General features: G+C 54.0%; 1 protein-coding gene across 2 annotated transcripts in view; it reads right to left on the reverse strand.

Moving 5' to 3' along the window:
• Positions 1 to 5,292, reverse strand: part of EPS8L2 (EPS8 like 2) — a 46,598-nt gene extending 41,306 nt beyond the window's left edge. Inside the window, exon 1 of one of the 2 annotated variants that reach the window (XM_033063867.2) lies at positions 4,798 to 5,292. The gene's annotated coding sequence lies outside the window, so the exon portion shown is untranslated. The remainder of the gene's footprint in view (positions 1 to 4,797) is intronic. The other variant, XM_033063866.2, reaches the window with a different exon arrangement.
• Between the last annotated feature and the right edge of the window lie 974 nt (positions 5,293 to 6,266).

The following is a 6,266-nucleotide window of genomic DNA, read 5'->3' on the forward strand; positions in this document are numbered from 1 at the left end:
GATGAGGACAAGCCACCGGCATGTCCACAGCAGTGAGGTGGTTGAGGCTTGGAATTCACTTTGTATTTGCTGGTGAGGGAATGTGGAGCCACCCACGATTTTAGGAGTCAGCTCTACTTCCAGCAGCCAACACTTGTAAGGCATGAAGAGATTCTCAGCTCCCAGATGATTCCCACTTCTGTCCATCTTGAGCGACAGGGAAGTTAGGTGTAAACAGTCTGGGGGAAGGTGGTGTTGACTCAGCCCGATCCTAATCGCCATCCCACCAGCAGCACTATTTCACTTTCTGAATCAGCTGTGGCTTGGTGAACTTTGATTTATTGCCATTTGGATGGGCTGCACTTTACCTTTGTAGGATATAAATCTGGACAGGTTGAGACTGATAAGACAGAGAAAAGAAAGAATAAAGGAAGCAGGAAGGACTAAACTTAAATTCAAATTATGAAAGCTTAGTGCCCCTACCAGAAACCAGAAATAGGAAAGAATTTGCTGTCCCATTCCAAGGCAGTGCTGAAAGACCTCAGCCCACAGGAGTGTTCCTGTTCCACCAGCCATGGAAAGTTCTGCCTTCACCTGGGGCAAAGCTGGGTTGGAGGCCCATGAGCCATGAGGGTTCATTTGTGCCACACCTGCCCATCACGACAGCCAAGGCTGTTGCAAAATCCTCTCCCATCGCCCCGAGGGTGCTCAGCTCCTCCATTCCAGCTGAAATTGCTGCTAGAAGCTGTGGCAGTGTCCAGGGAATGGGAAAGGAGAGGTGAATAGGTGGGCTAATGCCTTGACAGGGGAAACCCCAAGTGTGGACTGGATGGGGGAATGTGCCTGACACTGGAAATGAGGATTTCTCACATGTGAGATGTGCTTGCCCATCTCAGGGACAAGGAGAAGGAGACAAGGAGAACCTTTGTGGGAGATGCTGGTGAGAAGGGTTGATTTGGACCCTCCTCTTAAGGCAGGGATGGACGGATGGGTGTAAGGGCATGGAGCATCCCAGGCAGGGTCTAGTTCCATGCCAGATGGGCTGGAGCAGCCCAGCCTCTGCCATGAGCCCCTTGCCTTGTGAGGGTCCCCTGATCCCACTGTGCCTGCAGGAACAGGAACCTCCAGGCCTCGCTTGGTGCTTCCAACCAAATCAGGGCCCCAGCAGCTTGTCTGGGCACTTCAGTCCCTGTCCCAGGCAGCTGAGCAGGCAAAGCCTGTGACTCCCCACTTCTTCCTGGGGGTTGGAAGCTTTTGTTCTGTTCCTCTGCAGATCCTCAGTGGCAGTGAGCACGTTGCAATAACGCCCTTGGGAGCACTTGGGGAATGGGAACAAGGGCTGGGCTCTCCTGGGGAATTGCAGTTCAGGTGAATGGGAAATATCTCCAAACCGGTCCAGCTCAACTACACACCCTTCCCTCCCTTCTTTAATTGCAATTCTTCCTAATTTATCTGGATTACCAGGAAGTAAAATGCCAGGATTTTTTTGGCTACCCCCTGGCATCGTGCATTTTAATTTTGGAGGCGGTACTGTCGCCAGCCCAGGAGAAAGGAAAACTCTCACTGCCTTGGGAACAGACAAACCCTCACCTATGTGCAGTGGCAGCCATGTCCTGGGAACAGCTCTTCCTGGATCCCCTTCCTTTCCCTCTTAACACCTAAATATTTTAGGGGTGGGTGACAGTATATTTTCCCCTGAGCTTGATATTTCAAACCCACTGCAAGCAGACAGAGATGCTGTTCACAGCCTCCCCATTCTATGAAAATCCTTCTGCTCTGCTGCATTCCTGACTATGGTCTTATGGGCAGGTGGAAATCCAGAGTTCTCAGGCCTCCTGGGCCTCTTTGGATCTCGTCTCCTGCATCTCTCAGGTGTTGTACAGTGCCTGGCACCATTTCCAACTATGCAGTCAGATGAGCAGGGAGGGTTTCTGGAGGTACCACCCTTCTCCTCCCTTGGAGTGGGAAACATGAATACCTCCTGGGCAGGCAGGTGGGTGTTTTTCTGGGCTCCTGCTGCACCTTGGCCAAACAGGTGGTTCAGGGGGCCGTGCTGGCAGAGCCAAGTGCTGCTGGATCTGCCGGTGGTCCATGGGAGCAGAGTGCAGGGGGTCATCACTGTTGCTCCAGTAAGTCTGTGGACTTTACTTGGCACTTCTGCTTAGGGGTCACTAGACTAGGCTCAAGTATTTTCCAGGTGTGATTGTTTTATTGCCAATGGCAGCAGAGTTGCAGGCTAAAGGCCGTACATTCCTGTTCACCCTGGAGGGAAGGGCAGCGTTGCTGACTGCACTTGTGGAAAGCAGTCGTGAACCCTGATCAGCCCAGTTCAAGGACAAAAATGGTGGATTTGAGTCTTCTTCAAAACCACAAACCTGCCCTGACCCAGCACTTTGGAGACACCATGGCATGGAAGGCGGAAAGCCAAGGGTGTGACGGAAAGTGCTCCAAAGCAGCACCCCTGGATCCAGCCCTCTGGGAATAGCACTCCAAGAGTCCCCCACGCACTCAGGACTTATTTCATATGGATGTTTCTCAAGCCCACACAAGCCCACGCATTTGTTCTCCCTGTTTCACTCCTTTCTTTTTTCCACAGGGACTGAAACTTCCCAAGTCCTACAGTGCATTAGTGTCTCTTCTGAGTCTTTCTTTTCCAGAATGATCCCGTGACCCTATGAAAAGCATTTTCTTTTCCAGCACATTCCAAGCCATCTCATTCAGGGGCAGATCCCAGCAAACCTGTGGCAGGTTTGGCCCTGTAGCCATGCCCCAGCAGGGTCTCCTCTCAGGACCTAGTTGAGTGACCAGAGTGGAGCAAGCAGGCCAGGGTTCCTCCTGTACCACCCTTCCCTGTCTCTTCATGTCCTTGGATGAACCCAGGCAGGCAGCCATGACAATTTGTCACAGCCTGACAAAATGGTGGCTGCTGTGACATCACCACAGACAGCATCTGCTCTGCAACGTCCCTCACAGAATCATCATGGTTGGAAGAGACCTTTGAGATCATCTAGTCCTACCCTCGACCCATCACACCATCCATGGGAATTGGGCAGACGGACACCCAGGAGCAATGACTGCAGGGCTATTTCAGGCTCAGGGCTGGGCTTTTTCACTCTGACTGATGGGGAGTGGTTTGCAGTCAGCAAAGGTGGGCACTGAAGGCACATTCTGTCTGCCCCTGCGATATCTATCCCGTGGCTCAGAAGATGTTTCCTCCTGGTGCTGAGAAGGATCCAGGCTGCCCTCCTCCTCTCATGGTGTCTGTGCCCAACCTGACATCGGGGGTGATAGCAGAGGGGCAGAAAGCCAAGGGCTCAAAGCTTGTCTTGGCAAACTGCTCCATGGCCTCACGTAAGCAGTGTGCACACGTCATAGCCGTTCTCCAGAGTCACTCACAGCTGCTCCCTTCCCGGGACTTCACCAACAGCCAGTCCAACAATGCTGGTGCCAAACTTTTCCTCAGTGCCCAAAAACATCCCCTGTTCCTCTAAGCTCTGTGATTATGTGACTAACCCACCCTGCCCTGCTGAGTACAGTGGAGTAGATCCTGCTCTAGACCTGGAGAGCTGAGATACAGTCTGAAGAACACCAGTTCCTTCCCAAGGCTTCAGCTGTGGAAAGCAGCAGCAGTAACAACGCAGGCCTGAGCACAGTGGAACTGAACTGCTGTCCCTAACACCAGTTCAAGCCTTGAACATTGCCACCCACAACCTTTGCCTTTCACAGACACCTTCCCACAGTGGATCCCAAGTCCCTCTTCCCAGTCCTGTTTTACAGGGCTCCTTGATTCAGCACTGCTGCCTGCCCTTTCTGTCTGTGAAGGAATAATTTTCCTTCTTAAGCAACAAAAAACCCAATGACAGAGCAAAACTGAGACAGGAATGTGCTGTTGCCTACGAGCGAAACCCTGCGTGGGTCCCTGCTCTATCAGCTAGAGGCTGTCACTTCTTTACCTCAGAAAAAGTCTCTTTTGGGGGCACATCCCAGCCAAGTTGTGGCACTCCTGGGTGAGCAGCTACCGATGGATCTGATCCCTGCTTTTGGAGCAGCCCAGCAACACAAGTGTTAATTCCCAGTTGCCCTAATTACAGCAGAGCAATCACCGGATTTTACTACTGTACTGTGTCACAGTTATTTCTAGTATTTGAAAATAGTATCGGTCACATCATTTGTCCCTGAGCCTTGTCCTCAGTGGAGTTTGCACCGGCATTTTCCAGGAAAATAAGGGGACGGGAATGCTGTGACTCGTTATCGTAGATGAAATCTCACCAGGAGGCAGAGCTGTCAGGAGAGGGAACAGGGTAGCTCCGAGCTTCCCTCCGTGCTGAAATCGGATGGCGAATCCTGCCAGGGTGAGGGGTAGGGAGAGCTCGCCCACCAAAAACAGCAGCTCTTTGAGGGGCCCGGCGGGAAACGGCCAGAAATTCCACCCATGTCCCCAAAAGAGGAAACCCCGAGGTTTGCAAACAAACAGCTGCTCAAAACTACGTCTCCAGACTTCATTAGGAGCAGAAAAAATGCCTCGTTCTGTGCCAAATGGACATTTTGCTGCCAAGAAACTGCCACCTACTGGATCTCATCCGCTGGGGAATCACCGGGACGAGAAACAAACTCAGAAAATACAATGTTGGAAAAAGTACGTTTTTCATACATATATATTTTTTTTACCTAAAACAACAGAAAAATACACTGATAGCTCTCCTAGCCACAGCCCCTCTCCAGCCATGCTCCCTCCACAGCAGAATCAGACAGACTTTTGAAGTGGATAAAAGTTGGGGAGGGGGAATGAAGTTTTAGGATTTGCAAAGAAGGACTCACCGGTGCTGAGAAGCCGCTCTCGTCTGCCGCAGTTCGCTCAGCTCCCGTGAGTTCTCTCCCAGTTTTCCGTGCCTTCCTAGTTAAATCCTGCTGCCATTCTCCAGCAGTCAAGCTCCCTGCGCAGGCTGTGAGCGCTGAAGGGGAGTGGGAGGCAGAGCCCACCCGGCACCCCGGCCTGGGGTCCCCGTACCGTGACTCCCCGCTGCCCTTTCCTCCCGGTGCCGCTCGCCCCGGGTGTCTGAGAGCAGGTGACAGAGGTTCCTTGGCAGAGCAGAGAGGAGGGGAGGGATGTGGAGGCAGCGAGAGGTGGAGCTGGGACCCGGAGCAACAGGTTACTGTATAACCAGGAGCCGGTGGCCCCGGGAGCGCCGGGGGCTGCTGCAGCCTTCGCCCCCTCCCCAGGCAAGGCGACCGAGAGCACAGGAGAGACGTGTTTAACTTCGGGTTTCTTGCTCCCGAGAACATTTTGTACCCGATGGGAAGGTTGAAGGTGGCCAGGGGAAGTGAGGGAGGGCTCGGAGCTCAGTTTTCCATCGGCGGTGAGGGAGGGGATGTGCTGCCCGGCCGCCTCATGGGGGGAACAAGGCACCTTTTGTGAGCCCAGGGCTCTCCTCAGCGCTGGCTCGCGGCTTGTTTTCCTCCAGCATCGCCCCTGCCTGCTCTCTGTCCCGACGTGTGCGGCAAGGAAAGGTGTTGGGAGATGGAGGGAGCAGGCAAAGCGTCCTTTCTTTCACATTCCCCAAAGCAATCAGGGGCGCGGAGCAGAGTCCCCTTTGGGGTACCCCCTCTGTGGCATTGTGCTCTTTGGGGTTATGTGGCCATAAAGCTCCTCGTTTTGCCCCAGCAAACCTATCCCAGTAGGTTTAGATGGGATATTGGGAACAAATTCTTTCCTGTGGGGATGCTGAGGCTCTGGCACAGAGAAGCTGTGGCTGCCCCATCTGTGGAATTGTTCGAGGCCAGGCTGAACCCCTGCCATGTACGTGTGAAGCGAGAGCCTGTGTCGCTGACCCTGGGAGGAAACAGCTGTAACTGTGACAGTAGGGGGAGAAACAAGGAAAGGCTTCCCCCTCAGGACAGCGGTCTGGGAGAAGCCCAAACTCTTTAGCTTGACGAGATCCCCGCTGCTGTGGGTTTCCTTGAGGGGCTGATGCCCAGCGCAGGGCCTGGCCCGGGTCCAGCGCCGCACGAAGGAGCCGCCCCGGTGAGTTCCTGCGGGAGGAATGCGGCCGGGTGAGCCGGGCAGCGGGAGAGCAGCTCCCTGCCCGACAGCCGGGATTCCGGCAGCTCGCTTTGACAGCGCCACGACCTCTGCTACTGCGGGAGAGCACGAACCGATACTCGGCGTGACACCCCCACCCAGTGCCCTGTCATCCTCCTCGCCGGGAGCCCAGGGGATAGATAAATTGTGAAAACACGGCCAGACCTAGGAAAAACAGGGTTTAGCGAATGCCTGCCGTACCAGACAG

Source organism: Catharus ustulatus, chromosome 6 (assembly GCF_009819885.2).
Source record: "Catharus ustulatus isolate bCatUst1 chromosome 6, bCatUst1.pri.v2, whole genome shotgun sequence".
In the NCBI taxonomy this organism is placed as follows: domain Eukaryota; kingdom Metazoa; phylum Chordata; class Aves; order Passeriformes; family Turdidae; genus Catharus; species Catharus ustulatus.